General features: G+C 35.4%; 1 long non-coding RNA gene across 1 annotated transcript; it reads right to left on the reverse strand.

Annotated features, from left to right (window-relative positions):
• Positions 1–2,100: 2,100 nt before the first annotated feature.
• On the reverse strand, positions 2,101–16,600 carry LOC134296710 (uncharacterized). The gene is made up of 3 exons (XR_010003536.1): positions 16,003–16,600; positions 4,257–4,311; positions 2,101–2,264 (listed from the first exon to the last, which is right to left on the reverse strand). It is a non-coding gene; the product is annotated as an uncharacterized LOC134296710 (long non-coding RNA).
• Between the last annotated feature and the right edge of the window lie 2,339 nt (positions 16,601–18,939).

Consider the following 18,939-nt stretch of genomic DNA (forward strand, 5'->3'; position numbering starts at 1 on the left):
TTCACCTAAAGGTGAAATCCACTTTTTGAAACTGGAATCTAAATATAAGACCTGTGAAGAATTAGTCAGGAACATCAATTTTCCATTTCCTTAAAAAGGAATGCTGTGCAATTGGAAGTAGAATATTTCAATTACAGCATTTATGTCTTGCAGTTGAGGAACATTAAGTGAAACAGAAAGGTCACCTGGCTAAATCACTGAAATTCCTGGTATGTATGAAATTCCCCCTACCTCCCCCCCCCCCCAACAGAAGCTTAATTATTGAGAAACACCTCCTTGTAATTATGATATACTAATTGGAGGAAAAATGTTTCTGTAATTGCATTATTATGAATATACAATTTATAGCATTTCTACAATGCTCCTTGGTTTAGAAAAGTGACATATTATTCATCCAGGGTCCTTTGATGTGTGTGTTTTTCCCTCGGTCTATGCTCCAACAATTTTGTCATACAGAGAACTGAAAATTAAGTTATTCTCACCCACCATACTCCCGCACAAAGCATCTATCAAACCATAGATATAAACCTCAGAACAATCCTTGCCAGGTTTCTCATGCAAATGCTGGAGAAAAACTTACAAGAGCACTTTAAGATATTGAGAATCCTTCAATACAGCCCAGTATAATAACTTTTACTTGCTAATTTCTATGGGTCAGTTGCAAAGGAATAGACCTGTCAATCTTTCTCAGATGTAGCAGAATTTGTCTGTCTACAAACAGGGATACTTTGTTGTTGCCATAGAGACTAATCCTCCACTTTCCTTCTGTTGACACAGCTAGTCACTGTCTAAACTACCTGATCACACTTTTAATAGGCAGCTGACTGGAGTACCATAAAATGCACAAATCAAGTAGGGAACACTTGACACATCTACTGTTGCTTTTTAAAAATGTGCAAAGAATTCCATCTTATTTGCGATTTCTTTAAAGTAGGGAAGGCATAAACACGACTTTGGGAACAATTAATTTGCCCAAGTTCTAAGTTAATTATACTGTTCAGGCTAGTCTAAATTGTTCTGGCACCGGCATTCGTATTTCAAGCATCTTGTTGTAATGAATGTGAAAATCCCTAGACAATAATTGATCATAGACATGCAAATTATTAGCAATATCTGTATTCTCTTTCTCGGCCTCCTTCCATTGAGCACAGCAATGTAAAATTGTCATGTTTCTAATGTCCAGGTTTTAAAAGCTGTTGAGAAACTGACGATGCAAGCAAGGCAGTCTTTGCCATACGCTGATGGCCTGCAGTTGTCAGACCTTGAATAAATTGTCATTTCTATTATATTTGACTGGGTTTGAATAAGCAAACTGAGATGCACTCTGTAATCTAAAACCTATTAGGTGGAAATATGGGGTTGTTGGCTTGGTGGGTTTATTTTTGTTTTTTGGCTTGAAGTATTACATTTTAAAAAGAAGGCTAGGCAAGAAATGACTAAAATTAATCTCTCATGTATGCACACATACAAACCCGTGTTCATAATATGCTTTGGAGACTTGGGGAAAGGTCCAGTTCATGATACTATTTTCAGCATAATGTCAAACAAAGTTACGAGGCTGTAAGCTTCACTTCTTGTATAGACCTGTGCTATATTACATGACCACATTAATAATTCTCTTTAAAGGAAATTATCTAACTGCAGTTTGAATGCCAATTTATTTCTTACATATTTTGAGCTTAAAATTATAAAACTAAACTATAAATATTCTTAAAATGCCCTCACATTCTATCCTCCTTTAGTGTGTACCAAGAAAAGTTTATTGTTGTGCCTCCTTCAATTAAGAGGGGAAACTGATGTGTATCATTAATTATGTCAGAGGGAATCATAAATCATCAGTGAGTGCTGCAATTAATTATTTTTAAGTCATGTGAAGAACTATGACAAGCACAAGATGAATCCACAGACCTTTAATTTCGGAGTGATAAGGGAGGAAAGAATAGAGATGGAGAGAAGGAAACATTATTGTGAGTTTATAAATGATAACAAAACATATGTGCACATGTGCATTTTCCCTGCAAAATACAGATTCTGTGACATACCAAAGCATTTTGCTATTGCCGCTGTGTTTAGGAAATGACAGAGATGTCCCACCAGAAATTCCATTTCAATGATATTTTTATTAATAGTATATTAAATATTAGTTTTCAGGCTTCCTTTGCCGAACATCATTAAAAAATAGTAAGGTGACCTCTGGACTCCTTTTCAATTCTACAATTCAACATTTCTATGCTTCTGAAATTAGATGTGTTTATGTAAGAAATCTGAAACAAAAGCAAAACAGGATTTTCTCTTTCACAAACGCCATATGGTTGCATTCATTTCACTGGGAAATAATATCACAGTAAAAATCATAACATTGTTTCAAATGGGGCAAATACAAAAAGCAGCTTTCCATAGTTGTTTTCCATTGCTTATATTTGGGTATGTTTGTCCTAGATTTTCTGACCACTAAATCTTAAGGAATTATTTTCTTTGTTTTTTCCCCGTTCATTCTTTGCTCTCACGTTTTATTCATGATGGACTGAAAGCTATTTACAGAATTAATAAAATGTAATCACTGGATACATCATTTTAAACTAAAAGTAGCTATATATTAAATGGCATGCTAATGTGAAAAAAATGTCCACTGCTGTTCTATTATATGCTTGCAAATGCATTACTTCACCTAAAGAGAAAATTGGAGAGTAACAACATTCACTGGCACCATATGTTTCCTTATGTTCATTGCTGGAGTATTTTAATCTAGTCAAAAGAAATCTTCATTCCCTGAAGTTGTGTGTTTTATAGAAATAAACACATGGTGCCAAAATTATACCACCTATCTATCTATATCCATGTTTTTTTTTTAACATATTGGGGATAGCTGTTGAGATAGGCTTATCTACACCACCAAGTTCTCTGTTTTGGTGTTCACTTATATTCAGTAAGGGATTATGGAGGCAGCTGCTGTTACCTTGCCTGATGCATTCATATGTACATCTATTGAAAAGAACATTTTCCATCTATTAGATGGAAATACACATGTTTTCAGATACATTCATCTAATTTTTCTAGATTGATAATAGCATACCTTAATCAACATAACCTCTGTCAAAAAAAACCTCCATTTTGCTAAGCCTATTTATGGCTCCAAGACAAGTTTTTGATAGCAGTGTCAACTTTGGGAGGATGGTGAAGAAGGAATGAAAAACTAAAACTTTTGGCGTCATGTTTCAGCAGTGTGCTTGTAATAAACCATGCCACGAAGCATTACTTGGGAAAGAATTGGATTCTGCTCTGATTGTACTATAGCTGTGCCTACTTATCTGCATCAGGCAAGGTAACAGCAGCTGCCTCCATAATTCCTTAGTGAATATGAGGGAACACTAAAACAGAAAAATGAGATGCAGATAAGCCTATCCCAACAGTTAACCCCAATATGTTTTTTTTAAATTATGGATATATATGTTTTATCACAGACAGAAATTACTGGAAAAGTGGAGACTGGTCAGAGAAAAAACATCATCCCCAGATGGATTTTGGAAGAAACCTTTCAGTGGTCTCTAGAATGTTCTTGCTTACTTATGCAAGGGTTGTCTGATCTGGTTGTTCCATTTTATTTGTGCATATTGTTAGTTTTTCACTTCTCTTCCCTTATGTGGAATAGGAACCTGACAGTATGGTGATAGTTCCATCTATGCCTCTCCCTTTGCTACCACATCTCATCTATCAGTGAAGAGCTGGGGCTATTTTCCCTCTCAATTGGTGGTTAATCACTAGAGGATCTCCCTACCTGTAGTTCCCACTTCACTAAGCACTGGTGGAATTTATCATGATAGGAGCCCAGGTTTGGATTTTACACACTTAATAAAAACTATCATCTAATTAGGAGATCACTTAGGAACACAAGGGATATGTATTATGGATATGAAAATGATCACACATATCACATTCAGATAATTATTATTGGTTTGTTTTGCCAGTATACTGCAGGACATTAGCATGCAGGGTTGTTTTTCATTAAAACTGAGAAGTAAACAACCTTAGCCATGAAAAGCATACAGTCCAATACAGTGGGCATTTTGAGTGGGATAGGAGATGGATACGAAAGGGTATTGAGGGAGGACTCCTGAGAGGCTTAATGTATCTTTGCCAGCTCCTTGCTTGGAATTGTAATGGCGACATCTGCCAGATCCAGGGGCTCTATTATCTATTATAGCATTTGCATAATCAAAGGCCAAGTGGCCACTAGAGTACATCTATGAAGCACAAACCTTTATAACAGCATCAGCTACCAGCGCCTTCCTTGTGCTTCTGAACACACAGTTGCTGTGGTTTGCATTACAGAACAGAAAAAGAAGAAAGAGCCATTTTAAGCAGGGAGATATATAACAATGCACTCAGTACAAATACAAAGGTCTTCCTTGCCATAAAACTCTCCCCAAACTAGAAGTCTTATCCTGATTTTTTTTTAGAATGTCGATTTAAGTGAGGTGAGAAAGAAAGATCACAAACACATAAAAGCTAAGCAGACTAGTGTCAAGCCAAACCAAACAAAAAAGACATACAGACATTTCTGCTCAAAAATATCCTGGTAAAATAAATATATATCAAAAACCCATCCAAGAGAAAGGAAATGTATGATGTGCTTGCTGCCATGTATAGAATGGGTCATTTCCCAGTTACTTCCACTGTATTTGTACATAGCCACATGGAAATGTTTACATGCAGGTCAAAATATGTTATTTGAGAAGAGGAGAACAAATAGAGGGTATCAGAGGATCTCAAACAACCAAGAAGGCATATCACCTGGATATTTTTCTGTCTAAACTCAGATACTGTTTCTGGCAGCATTCACTGATACACATTTCCAGCCAATAAATATGAACACTGGAAATGAACAGAGCTCTTTCGACAGGGCCTGAAACTGAAACACTAGAGTGTGCAACCACAACAAAGCCTAAACATTCTAGGAGTAAGCTGATAGTAATTTGGCATTTCTGGAAGATTTTTAAACAGTTCACATTCATTGAGTTGCTATGAGTTTTTCGAGGAGTATGGCTAATAATCCAGTAGCATTCTCTCCTGTTGTTTTGTCTGCATCTGTAGCAAGCATCTTCAGAGGTTTGTTCAGAGGTCTGTTGAAAACGAGGCAATTTGAGTGTTCTAGATTTCTTGGAATGCAAGCACCAGGAGCAATGGTGAGGAATCCTGGGAGCTGTAGTCTAGTGTCTGGGATTCCTCAAGATTCTCCTGACTCATTAAATCAATAATGGAGAATTTCTTGCATAAGAATCAGAAGGATCCTGGTCTTTGAAAGGAGGGCTCAAGTTTCTTCTGTAGATGCCTCTGTGCACTGAACAAAGATATATTTAAAGCCTAGGAAAATAATGCATGAAACTGAGCTTCTCTTTACAGCTTCCTAATTTGATGCATGAAACTGAATTATACCTCGCAGTAATGGAAACTCTTTGACTTTGCTGTATCTTTGCCCTACCCACTAATGAAATGTACCCTTTATTTCCTCTCCCTAGAGCCAAGACTTTTCCCCACCTCTATCTTAAGCAATCCATGAGGATTGGTCAGGATTTTTATTCCCATATTCCAGGCAATAGCAGCTTATGCTAAGCCACCTCCTGAGTTCATGGTAGACGTGAGATTAATCTGAAGGACTCCCTTGTTCACAGCTCAGTGTTGCGCACAAATTGGACTTAAATATTTAGTGACATTCTGTCAGTAAGCTCTTGGAAACTATCACAGCAGCCACCTTTGGGACTACAGAGATATAAATACCAGAAAATTATATTTATGAACAAACTGTCCTCTTAGAAATGTGTTTGGGAAGAAAAATATTAATCTTAGTGAGATAGTTTTTGAACAATATTAATAGAATAGAACAAAACCAGAGGAAAGTATGAGATCACATTTGGCCTACTGTACAATATATTTGGCTGGCTTGCCATTTCATTATTATTTTTCTTGCATTTTAAAATCATTAAGTATTTAAAGCAATTTTGCATCTTTACTTAACATTCAGTCACTTCAAAAAAGAATAAACAGCATTAGAAGGATCAGATTCCTTCACTTGCATGCACTTTTACTATTTCATACCAAAGTGCTCATAAATAATAATAAAAATAATGATAATAATACAAATTAGTTATCCGTCTCTTATTGAAGCGGGTTACAACACAGTTAAAACAGACAGGTAAAACACAACACTGTTAAAATGCATTTACTGTACCAAAACACACACAAAACCAACACCAACACCAAAACCAATAAAATAATAATAATAATAATAATAATAATAATTATTATTATTATTATTATTATTATTATTATTATTATTATTATTATTTTATTCTTGTACCCCGCCTCTATCTTCCCGCAGGGACTCAGGGCGGCTTACAAATGCAAAACAGTATACATACAAAAACATCAAATACCGAAAACACACAAATGAAAAATTAAAACATACGATTAAAATCAAACCATTAAAATGCAGAAAAATATCTGGGATGCTTTTTTGGCTTCATGAGATCTCCCATGAGCCTGCCAAAACATTGGGGGTCTGGATTTTGGAGGGACTCAAATGGCCCATCCCAGCCCCAGGACTAAAATCCATACAGTTTGCTCCCACAGAAGTATGTGAAATCACAGACAAAGTTTCCTTTAGCTACATAAAATAATTTTCAGATTGTTACAATACATGTCCTAAAGTACCCTTCTGACTGTGAAAAATCTTAGTTATTGATTTAGTTAATAATCTGGGGAAATTATACATTTTGTTTCATGCAATCATAATATAGTTTTATTGTCTATTTTTACAGTTTATTCTCTAGTGCAGTGGTTCCCAAACTTATTTGGCCTACCGCCCCCCTTTCAGGAAAAATATTACTCAGCACCCTGGAAAATATTTTTTAAATTTTTTAATAGCAATTAAACAGAAAGATATATGTACCTGTGGCCATCACCGTTCCCCTGGATTGCTGCAGCACCCACCAGGGGGTGGTAGCACCCACTTTGGGAATCACTGCTCTAGTGTGTTTGCAATTTGTAATTTTTATACAAATTATTGTTTGAAAAAGAATCAGCGCCACAACTTTCCTAGCTAGTCATCACAGTGAACTAGCAACTCACCTTGGCCTAACACGACTTCCTCTTGAAACCACAAGGAAAATGTATATGTACCACTTTTGACTACTTGTATACATTTGCAAGGATCCCTAAGGTCCAGCTGCAAATGATTCCACAAATATCCTCTTCCAAGACTGTTCTACTGTAGTCGTAATGCAGTCAAGATACCTCTGGCAATGGTTATTTACATTTTTTTTTCAAAATGCCTGGTTAATAGCTCTTGCACAATTAACATCATATCATCAGAATTCACTTCCTAACATCATTGATCCCTACTTTGTGATTGTACCTGATGTGTTGGTTTTAAACATGCAATATCTGCATACTTACCATCAAGAATGTAATTACCAGTATTTCAGCGTTTTTAATTTAACATTGATTGTCTTGTGGACATTGTCTTTTAAAAACTATACATGATGACATCAACATGGTTACAGAATAGTAATAATAAAAGTTTTATTTATACACCACCACCATCTCCCATAGGGCCTTGGGGCAGCTTACAAAATAGCACACAAAGATGCCATACATAAAATATATAATACATAAAATAAATACATCAACATGCAAACAATATTAACATTACATAAACCAGGTATATAAATAAAACAACTACATACTATTAAAATAAAATCAGTTAAAAGATCCATGGAATCAATGTTGCAGCCCAGCTGAATGCACAGAATGTAGGTGTAGATATAAAGTGCTAAGTGATTAGGCAGAGGTTATGTAAAAGAATTCACAAATATATGACAAAATTGAGCCTCAGTAGATTTGGCCCAGCCCTTCTTCCCTTTTTTAACTAATTAAATTCCATTTTCCTCTTGGACAATACATTTAACTGTAGTTTTGAAGAAACAACGGTGCCTAAGGCATGGGTGTTTCCTATTTTGTCTTTCAAACCAAATCCCTAGAGATTAATTCTTCTGGTTTATTTCTGACACGTAAGACAGCCTAGTCAAGGAAAAAGAGCAAATACATTAAATGATAATGATCTACCTGCAGCATGATCATAATGCACACCCAACATCAAACACAGCTATTTAACTTGAAGATGTTTAGTTTGCCTTCTGCTTACAACTTCTACCTGCATAAGCAAAACTGATTTATTACAGATCAATATTTTGCTGTCTTCAAATCTTTTGTCTTTCCTGATGCAGAATGAAATGCTATCCTTAAGCAGCACTCCACATAAAATAAGACAAAGAATTCCAAAATCAAATAATATTGATCCTTATCCCAGAGTCAATGTTATTTCTTTATAACCAGGAACACTTGTTAATCATGCATCTGATGTTTAGTATGACATATTTGTGATCATTGCTATTAAATGACAGTTTATAAGGTAGAATATTATATTCTGCTACTCAAGTAGCTGGACATTGGTAAAATATGTGGAAATCTGAGCTATATCATGGCAGCAACTATATTTGTGCATCTAGTTTCTTCTGTAAGTCTGTGTCTAAAATGACACTGTAATTCTTAGATTTTAAGAGTTCTTGTTGAAATATTTCAGCTTTGCATGCATTTCATACTTCTCAAGCTACACAGAGGATTAACAATATCCCTTGTTCCTTCTCTTAAGAAAAAAAATATAGAGAGAGGGAGGGAGGGAGATGCATAAAGAAAATGAGCTTTCCACAAACACTTACTATTTATTTTCCATATTTAAATATGGTTGAAGTTGCAAAAACTGCATCATAATTCCACAATTGGATAAAGTCTGACCTATAAATTCCAATCACCAGAAATGTTCTTGTGAATACTATAATAGTATGGAAAGTTTCAACCACTTGCCAGAATCCACTAAGGCAATTATAAATATGTAATCTAGAGTTACTTTTTTACTGGTTCACATTCATAATCCCTATGTATTCACTAGTTTAGAGAATGTGATGGAAACCAGTCAAGAATACATAACTCTTGGTTACATAATCATTACAGGCTTAGGGAATTGCTTGAAACGCACAATATATTCATTCTACTATAGCATTCACAAGAAGATTTTAAAAATGTGTACTAACGTGGTTATGTAGGTAAGTAGCTGATTTAAAATTCCAATCATCAATGTTTTGGCAACCACAATGTTGATGTTGCCCCAGCTGGCTAACATGCCAAAAATACATATTCATGTACATTACCTTCTTTTGTGAGCTATGTAATATTTGACATACCTAGGGGAAACACATGAAGAATTATCATTTCCAACTTATGGCAACCCTAAGATAACCCTATTTGGCACAATTTAATCAGAGAAGGTTTACATTGCCTTCCTCTGAGGTTAAGCGAGTGTGATTTGACAAAGGTATCGAGTATGTTCCTATGGCTGAATAGGGGTTTGAACCCTGGTCTCTAGATTCATAGTTAAGTGCTTAAAACACTACACCATCTTGGCTCCCAGAGAATTGTTACTTCTCTGTTGTTGTTGTTTTTGTCTTATTTTTCAAAGCAATTCTATATATGATTACTCAGGAAAAAGTCCTATTGTGTATTCAATAGGTGTTACTATAAGTAAAGAAGTGCAGAATAACAGCTCTAGTTACCATAAAAGTAAAGAACTTTAAGCAGAAATGAATAAGTATGCTATATTTTAAAAGTCATCTTTGGAAAATACCATAAATTTGTTAGGATCTTTTGCCTGTACACAGCTCTCTGAAAATTCAACTGGAACACTATCTGTCTCCATAAAATGCTTTTCTGTATCACTGTTGTGCAATGATAGATTGGGGAGATGGGCTACAAAATGCTTCTTAAATAGATAAGACTCCAATAAAAAAGGCAAGACTGCTGAGTTAAAGAGTTTTACCTTTTATCACTTTTCTTCAAACATCTAATATTACGTACAGACAGTGCAAGTATTACATAGCAGTTTGCATCCCTAAAGGAATGTCTGCCTGTGCGCATCACAGCACACTATCGGTAAATGTTATCTGTGTGTACATAGAAAAGGAAAATTCTTCACATGGAAAACATTCTGGGTTCCTTTACTCCCTCACCAGATTGTTCACTCTCTTTTCTGATGGAGGAGGGAGTCTAGTTGTTTCCTCAGAAAGAGCATATTGGTACTTCTTGGATTCTTTACTCCAGTGTATTCCCCTTGAAATTTCTGAGAAGAAAGGGATCATGTTCTCCTGAATCAAATCCTTCTCAAGTAAAATCAAAACGTGCAGATTGTCAAATAACAAATATATTTGAACGTATTTCTTACTAATTATCCCCACCACCCATTTTGTGGGAATGCAGCAGATTGATAGGTCAAAATAAGAAGGGAAGAAAACACATATATTATAGTTTTTCATCTTTGATTCCCTTAATCCTTCACTGCACAGAAGAACTACCTGCACTTTCCAGGGCAAGAATTCAGGGATGTCAGGTACCTCTTCCAGCCCCTTCATCAAGCATTTTACATTACACAGTTATAGGGCTGTGATTACACTTTAATTGTCATGGCAACATCCTATAGAATCCTGTAGTTTGTAATTTGATATCCACTAGAGCTGTTTAGCTGGTAGTCTCTAAAATGCAAATCCGGGGATTCCATAAGATTACAGAATCATAGAATCACAGAGCTAGAAGAGGCCACATGGGCCTCCAGTCCAACATCTTGCTATGCAGGAATACACAGTAAAGTACTCTTGATAGATGGCCAACTTCCACTTATAAGCCTCCAGAGGAAGAAAGTTTAGCACACTCTGAGGCAGTGTATTCCACTGCTGAACAGCTCTTATCATCAGGAAGTTCTCGTAATGTTCAGGTGAAATCCTGCAATTTGAATCCATTGCTCTTTGTCCTAGTCTCCAGAGCAGCAGGAAACAAGCTTGCTCTCTCCTCTATTTGACATCCTTTTAAATATTAGAACATGACTGTCATGTTCCCTCTCAGCCTTCTTTTCTCCATAATGAACAAACTCAGGTCCCTCAGCCACTCCTCATAGGGCCTCCTTTCCAAACCTTTGATCATTCTGATTGTCCTTCTCTGGTCATATTCCAGTTTGTCAATATCTTTCTTGAATTGTGGTGCCCAGAACTGGACATAGTATTCCAGGTGAAGTCTAAATAATAGACACTCTAAACCAGGGGTCCCCAAACTAAGGCCCGGGGGCCAGATACGGCCCTCCAAGGCCATTTACCTGGCCCCCGCCCTCAGTTTTAGACATAGGCTCGCCCAAAGTCTGAAATGACTTGAAGGCACAACAACAACAATCCTACTTGATTATCTCATTGGCCAGAAGCAGGCCCACACTTCCCACTGTAATCCTGATAAGTTTACAGTATGTTGGTTAAAATTATTTTTATTTTTAAATATTGTATTGTTTTTTAATTTACCAATATTGTAAATAAATGATATGGTAATAATATAATATATTGTGTATACATATAATATTGATAATAAATATTATATTGTAATACAATATAATATATATTTATTTATTACAGTATTTCTACCCCGCCCTTCTCACCCAGTAGGGGACTCAGGGCGGCTAATAATAATAATACAATATAATAGAATTGTATAATATAATAATATTAATTATATATTATATATTAAATATAATATTACTAATAATATTATGGTATAATGGTATAGTACAATACAGTAATATATAATGCTAATATTGTGCTATGCTAATAATATAATATATTGTATGTACATACAACTTGTAAGCCGCTCTGAGTCCCCTTCGGGTTGAGAGAGGGTGGGGTATAAATGTAGCAAATAAATAAATGATTGTTGTTGGGTTTTTGTTTTGTTTTTTTGCACTACAAATAAGACGTATGCAGTGAGCATAGGAATTTGTTCGTTTTTTTCTTCAAATGATAATTCGGCCCCTCAACAATCTGAGGGACCATGAATCGGCCCTCCACTTAAAAAGTTTGAGGACCCCTTCTCTAAACAATAGAGTGAAACTATGACTTGCAGCCTAGAATTCCATTGGCTTTTTAGCTGCTGCTGACTCATGTTCAGCTTATGGGCTACTGAAATGTAGTGCTATTTTTGAAAAAAATACTGTCACTAGAAAAGGCATCTTCTGGTCTGAAAATGGCCTAAACATGGTGAAAATGGCAGGGGAAGTGCTGTGGTGTGCCCTTCAAGGTATGCGGAATCTAGATTTTATGAAGCTGCTAAAACAGGCATTAAATAAGATTGTAGACTCAGATGAGAAAATTCTAGACAGTATAATTTCATACTGCAGTAGTTTGAATGTGGTAAACAGCAGCATCTAGAAAAAAGGACTAAAGTAAATATTTGATTGTAGATTAAACATCTGCAGTGAGTTTCTTATATATAGGGGAACATTAAAAATCATCATGGTGCAGTCCAAAATTCTAGAACCTCCTTTTGCATAAGAAACCCCAACTTTCAGGTGCCTATTCTGGAAGCTATTCAGAAAAAGAAATCAACAGAATAAATGTACAGAAAAATATGTAAGTCTCCATACTTCGAAGCTGCACAGATGGGAAAAGTTGAGCTACCTCTCCCATTTTGATATATTTTGCACTTTGGCCCAGATCCTTGTTTTACTCTCCTGCTTTTAATATTTTATGCTATATGTTGATTACTATGATGGTTTTATTGATATTGATGTTTTACTGTTGGAATAATTGTTTTATCATTTTATTGTTGTACGTTTTCGGGCTTGGTCCCCATGTAAGCCGCTCCGAGTCCCCATTGGGGAGATGGGGCGGGGTATAAAAATAAAGTTATTATTATTATTATTATGAATGAAGTTAAAATTATAGTGGAAATTGTGGTGTGGGTTTGGGGTGGGGGTGGGTGGGAAACAAAAACAATAGAGTGAACAGAAATAAGATATATTATATGAATGAATGGATAATATAGAATGGAGGAAGGGTGAGGGAGGAGAAATGTGGTTATAGATACAGTAATTGAGGTATATGTATTAAATGTATGAATATAATGAAATATAATATTAATAAAATATATATTTAAAAGCAAACAAAAAACAGAATAAATGTACATGAAAAGATATGTCTCCATGCTTTGAAGCTGCACAGACAGTACTACCTCTCCAATGTTTGCTTTTAGTTTAACATTGCTTGTCTGGCTGGGAACTAAACAAGATCTGATATTCTTTAGGATTTTCCTTCTTTTAACTCCAAACTTAAGCTCATCTAACTCAGATGCTCATGTTTTCCATTCCTTTATGTTTGACTTTTGCCTTGCTTGTATTTCAAGTCAAGCAAAAATTTTAATCTACCCAAGGAAATCTTTAAGACCCGTGTCCCAAGATTTCAGCCTGACAGAACTCCCAGCTTCCCATGATCTAGAAGCTATGACAAGAACCCAACTATTTAGCAGATAAATCTTTCAAAACACTAGTAAATAATATATTGTCCTATACTACGATTATCCAGCAGTCAAGGTTTTAGAAAACCACAGACAAAACAATGAAGACATTTTATAAGAAATTAAGATTAGGAAACAATTCATGCCTAACTTATTAGTCACAGTATCATGACCTCTCACCTTGAGTGATAAAGTACACAGGTCAGAATTGACAATACATACTCATGGCTGATCATGGTTGCCAGTTATTGATCCAAGAAAGGGGGAAAAACCTTTGTAGGAAAAATACTGCTCTGAATTACAAACATGCAATCTCCTGAGACTCAGCAACTCTCTGGGTTTCTCCCTCTAGAGCTGAAAAGCAAGGAGTGAGTTCAGCCAGTATTTAATATCAAGTGAATGTGGTGTTTAATCAATACTATTCTGCTTTTGTTCCATGATGTGGAAAGCAGTGTCTATTCATTCAGCAAAGGTTAATGCCAAGGGTCAAGTGATTTCACACTCTCTGTAGGATCCACAACATTTCAGTAGTTCAGATGCCTCGGACAATGATGACTCAGTTGGACTGATTTATTGCCACTCTAAGGCCCTACTTAATACTAAAGTGCTATCTTATGATAATACCTCAGAAAATAGCACTGATAAAAGAGGAGGCAATAATTACCTACATTTTGAAGTAATGTCTTCATTTCTAACATCCTATAAAGATGTAGGGACCATTTAAAATGAGCTGCTCCTTATATTAGCCAGTCAGTTAAATCCGATATTATCCGTGCTCTCTGTCTATGCAAAAGAAATCTGCTGACTGTATTAAGAAAAATGCAAATTGGCAAGCAAATGTAACCTAGCACATGATTTAACACGGGTTTTAAAGAATAACTTATCGGGCGCCTTTTTGCCCAAATGAAGACATCCCTTTGTAGAAAGGAAACAACAAATTCCTGACAATATAAAATAAAAAGAATTAAAGAGGAGGGGAAAGAACCCTGAAATGTTAACCCTAGGTACTAGTCAATAGAAAAGAGTATATTCTTCCTTTGCATTTACAATAAACTCCAGATATTTTCCCCCTTGATACATTTGTAAATTAAGAACACATGTGCAGTGCGAGAATGAATATATTCTCTTTCAATATGATACAGTGGAAATGACATTAGTTGAGCTCATTGTCTAAATCAGAATACATTTGACTTTGTCAGGGTCTAATTCTTAACATGTTAGCATCCCTGATTATTATTCAGCAATGTCTTATTCAAGATGTGTTTTATATAATGAAAGAAGTTCAAATGTCACTGAGAAAACAGTGTGAGAAGAATTAATTGGAAGGCTTATCAGGGGAAAGGCATTTAGAATCCCGCTCTACCTAATATATCCCTGAATGATGAATATACCAATCAATTAGTGAAATAAAATAAATTTTGCAAATTTGACTGAAGACATCCTATTATTATAAGAAGGAGAGTATTTAGAGCAGTTAATTACTCCTTGTTTTTTCCCCTCTTTTTCTTTTGAATGTATAAAATCCTTTCAAAGAATATTCAGTTTGCTACAATGGAGAATACTTAGAAATGTCTTTGGTAGTAATTTGAATTAACATGAATTATACTTCAAAAATGCTGTAACTGAGATTTTCCTGCAATAGAAATAGAGAAATTTTCTGAAATTATATCTTAAATTATGGTTAGATAAAAATAGCCAACTATTTAAAAATAAGTGGAGATGCTTTTTCTAGATGTATGCATTTTGAAGATGACATAGGAGGAGGGAAACATGTGAAATACACAGAGGAGTCCATGAAGGCTGCTCCTTTAACCTCCAAAAATAGGATATATATTATGCAAGGATATCTGGACAAATGGTCAATTTTGTATTATCATTTAATGGGTTTCCGTGTGAGATTTTCAAAATAAAAGTTGCATGTATTTTTCCTCTTAGGGGACCTACCCCTCAATATATTATTTTTCAGTGCTTCCAATCACTTGGAAAGTCTTCATATTGAGAGAACGTTCTCCATGTTACATCATGGTTTTCCATGTGATTAGACTGACAATGGAAGAAAGTGGGGTTAATATGCACTCTTACACATGTATTTATTTAAAGGACACTGAATGAACTTAATACCTAGGTAGGGATTTGTCTTCCTCATTCAAGGTCTAGACTGTCTCCACTATACTGCACTGGCTTTCTTATATTATAAAATATTATTTTTTCATTGTATACAAATATACAACTATATAAATCATAATGATAATAATCATTGATGTATTCACTGTAAAGGTAGGGAGGGACATGGACAGCTACAGTATTATCGGGTTGTCTGTTAACTTATGGCAATTCTCTTAATTTTACTGGGTTTTTAGATAATGAATACTCAAGAGATTTGTCATTTTTTTCCTCTGAATATAGGCTACAGCATATAGCCTATATTCCTAAATAGTTGCCCTGTAATCACTAACTTGCTTCCAAGTTCATGCTTGATTTAATGCCTTAAGGCTATCAGTATCATCATCATCATCATCATGATTTATATGTTGTTGTTTATCTCTTTAAAGAGACTTAAGCATATTTTACCTTATAAGTGTCTTCTTCACCATTTTTCCTTTGGCCCTACTCTCATCTTCCTACTTTTTCATCAGGTTCTTCTCTTGTTGCTCACCGCTCTTCATTAAGCAACTATGCATCTGTAGAGGTAGTCAGTCTCAACACTAGCCTGTGTTATTTGTATTTGTGAAATCATCAATGCACACTATGACATCACCTATCACTGTGACATCCCCATGTGCCTTATAACATCATTACTTCCCTTTTTACGTCTTGAATGTGTAGGTGTTGGACCTTATTGCAGATGACATTTTCAACCCTCTAAGATACAGCTTATTCAACCAATCCCAATTTTCTATTTCTCCTTCTCTCTTCTTCTCACCACATAATTCTTTCTTAACTAGGACGAACCTCGAAGCACTATATATTTCTTTCATTGACTTGGAGTATGAATAGCCTTCCTTTTTCCTAATTTTCTCACTTTCCCTCCTTCTATCCCCCCTTCCCAAAAAAGCTCTGTGCCTGGTAAGGATGGTGAATGTTCACTTTTTTATATAATTAAAGAAACATAAAGTATCCCAGTGAACCTAAAGAAACATGCCTTATTTAGCTCCCTAGCCATAGTAAAAGGAAACTGTGTGCAGGCATGGAGCTAGCTCAAAAGACTCTAGCCTAGGGGAGTTTTCCAGTCTCATTTCAAGAATGATGTTCAGTTCCTGAATTAGCACTTGAAACTGGTCTGTAGCTTTTCAGCATCATTGGGTGATTACCTTTTGGGGTCTTTCTTCTAAAATTCTGTGAAAAAGCCTCCTCCTCTATTAACAACCTTAGAAACACGTATTATTCTCTTTAATTTTCTTGCCCTCCTTTCCCCCCAAAAATATTAAACATGATGTTACAATTATAAATAACCTCCTCTTTAGAAAGAAGTCATCAGAAATGAAATACTACTAATTTTCTATTATCTCCTCTTTCAGGTATGTTCTTTCTATCTCATTTTTGTTGACTTTCTTTGCTCTGCTACTTCATGGAAGAGACATCTCTATAAACTGTTCTTGATATTTATTTCTATAACACCTATTCTTAGCAACTGTTTTCCCAGTATCATGGATTCTCAGTCAACACCAATGATGTTCCCATTTTTTCCTCAAGAAAATAATGAATAAAATATCAAAGGATTTGTTCCTTTCAAATCTTCTCCTTCTCCCATTTCTTCACCTCTGTCTTCTCAGCTCAGCTATTGGTCTATTTCATATCATAAAGTGATGCTTAGGATTCTTCCTTAACTCATTTACTAACCTTTTTCTACACAGGTTTTGGTGCTTTTAACTTATAATTCTGGCTATCATGTCTTAGCACTTTTAAAAGATTTTCACTAAGCTATGCAATGGATTTTATACACCTACCTGTAGCAGCTGCTGAAAAATGCACGTATGCCTCTTGTATCTTTTAAAAAATTCAATCTGAAGTGGCTTTCTAGCTGGTAAAGGTGAGCAGCATTGACCTAGAAGAACAACACAGCTAATGCTGTAGTGCTGAACATGACAGACATTCTTACTGAACCCACAGAGAGACTCAGAAAATCCACCACCAAAGGACGGTGGCTTTAGACATCAAAACCAAAAAAATCTAGTAATAAACAATATAACATTGATTACACACACACACACACACACACAGATGTGACTGTCCTCTGAGAACATACAAGGACCATGTATCAGATGTTATCCCCTCAATTCTTTTAATTTAAATCACCAGAGCATCCAAGCAAAAAAAATATTGAAAAGTGTTATTCCTTCCAACTTTAGACCCCCCATATTTCTTATCTTTTCAGAAAAACTTAAATTGTTCTCTGTATAGATATATAAAAGTTCTCTTCAAGCTAGTTCTAGCATTAGGAAGAAGAAGACATCAATCTCAAGAAACTAAGTTGCACAAATAGGCAGAACATTATTTGTTATTATATAATTTTTCCCTCAAAGAGGGAGAATTTGTGATACAGTATGACCCTTTTATACATGGATTCAGTATTCACGGTTTCACTTACACTCCAAAAAAAATCCTCCTTGGAAGCATTTATAGGCTTTTCTAGGCCCTCCAGTGCAATTCTATGGTATGCTTTTGGCTCAAGTATAGTCAAAATAATTGTTGTTTATTTGTTCAGTTGCTTCTGAATCTTTGTGACCTCATGGACCAACCCACGCCAGAGCTCCCTGCCACCTATCACCACCCCAGCTCCTTCAAGGTCAAGCCAGTCACTTCAAGGATACCCTCAATTTCAGGTATCCGCAAAGGGGTCTTAGAACATACCCCCCATAGTCACAGGGGTCGTACTGTATGTTCTTTCTCAGATATGTCAACAACTTGGCCAACCAAGCTGACTTAGGGAGAAGATATCATTTACTGTTGAAACTCAGGCTGAAAAGTATCTTGGACCAATTCCATTGGGTTGGGGTGGAGTGGAATCACAGAAGGCTTCTTGAATGTCATTATAGTTATTATCATAACCATCATGTAACAGTGATTCACATTAATCCTATTTACATTCTCACAGGAAAGAAAAGTTAAACAAATATTTATTCTCCCAAGTGTATTTTTGTTACCCATCTAAATATCTTCTCCCACCTGGAAACAAATATATACTTGCTCCATTTCACATTTTTGATATAAGTAGGAAATAAAAGGGAATATTTTCTTACTTGAAACAATTATTCTTTTGGTTATGGACTATCTATGCACAACTTCAAACCTTCTCTTGGTCTCAAGAGTAAATATAAATATACATTTTGCAACCTTTCATACCAAGTACATTCTATGACTTTAAAAATAACTTCTGGCTAAATGCAACAGAACTAACTCAAACACCAAAGGCAAAGGTTTTCACCTGAAGAAGGATCATGCATACAAAATTATTTTAATAAATAGCAATGTTGCAATAACAAAGATTTCAAATAAAAATGCTCTTAA

This window comes from Anolis carolinensis, chromosome 2, assembly GCF_035594765.1.
Source record: "Anolis carolinensis isolate JA03-04 chromosome 2, rAnoCar3.1.pri, whole genome shotgun sequence".
Lineage (NCBI taxonomy): Eukaryota > Metazoa > Chordata > Lepidosauria > Squamata > Dactyloidae > Anolis > Anolis carolinensis.